Here is a 1,198-nt window from a genome sequence, read left to right on the forward strand (position 1 = left end):
GATCCATGGTCGGGGGGGGGGGGATTAAGATGCCCAGGGGAGGGGGGGCAGGAAAGCAGGAGTATCGGGGAGAGGAGGTAGGGGAGAGGGGGGGGAGTATCCCAAGGAGGTGCGGGAGGGAAGAGGAGGGAGAGTAGTGGGGTGTGAAACAGCGGCAGCCAGGTGACCTCCACCGGGGGGCCCTTTTGGCGAGCAAGTGAGGAGATCGGTAGGCTGATCGGGACTGGGCGAGGGGGGGAAAGAGAGAGAGAGAGAGAGAGAGGGAGGGAGGGAGGGAAGTCAACACCAGGGGTGTGTAGGCCGAGAGCGATCGGCGGCCAAGCAGGTGCGCAGGACCCCCCGCCCGGCCGGGACAGATTGCGCCAGCTCGGGCCGATGGTTGCCCGGAGTCCCAAGCGCCACCACGCCAGGCCCGCCCCGAGGGGGTGGGGGGGAGGTGATCGAACAAAGCGCCCCCCTGGGGACCTGCGAGTCCCCCTCCCCCCCCCCGCTCCGGGGCATGGAAGAAGACAGAAGCCGAAACCAGAGCCGGCACGGGGATTCTGGAAGATGAGACGCCCTGCCTCCTGCTTGCGAAAGGCGCACACGCCGGGGACCAGCCTGGACGGAGGGCGATCATCTGCGGTCACCCGCCGGGGAGAGCCGTCAGGCCGGGAGGACAATGCGGGGAGACGGCGGCCCGGAGTCAAGGCCCCTTCAATGCCCAACGGGAGCCCGGGGATATTCCCTTACACCAATGTGACCGCCGCAAGGGCTGACAAAGAGGGAGGCCCGTTCTGACTAAAGCCGATCGTTCTGGAAGGCACCTCCCCGGAAAGGAAGGAGTTCTGCTTGCTGATCGCCCCCGGACGAGTCGGCCCGAGGGGGCGCCGATGGGAGAGCACGGCGACGAGCAGGGCGCTGGCAGTGGGGGGGGGGGTGAGGCGCCCCCGCCGACGCAGTCTGGATCGACCTCGGCACGGCAGCTGGAATATTCTGTTGAGCTTGGAAATCCACACTGAGAGATGATCCCCACCCAGGCCCAGGGCTGGGAGCTAATCTCAAGATGGAATGTGTTCCGGTGATCCGTCGGAGAGACGCCAAACACCACCTGAGTCGGATGAGGCCCAGCGAGCCGATGAATTGTAGTGGAATCCCCATGTAAACGATAGATGAAGCAACACGTGAGTGAATTGCCACACGTGTTACATCGTGGGAA

This window comes from Fonticula alba (genome assembly GCF_000388065.1).
Source record: "Fonticula alba strain ATCC 38817 unplaced genomic scaffold supercont2.3, whole genome shotgun sequence".
Classification (NCBI taxonomy): Eukaryota; order Rotosphaerida; family Fonticulaceae; genus Fonticula; species Fonticula alba.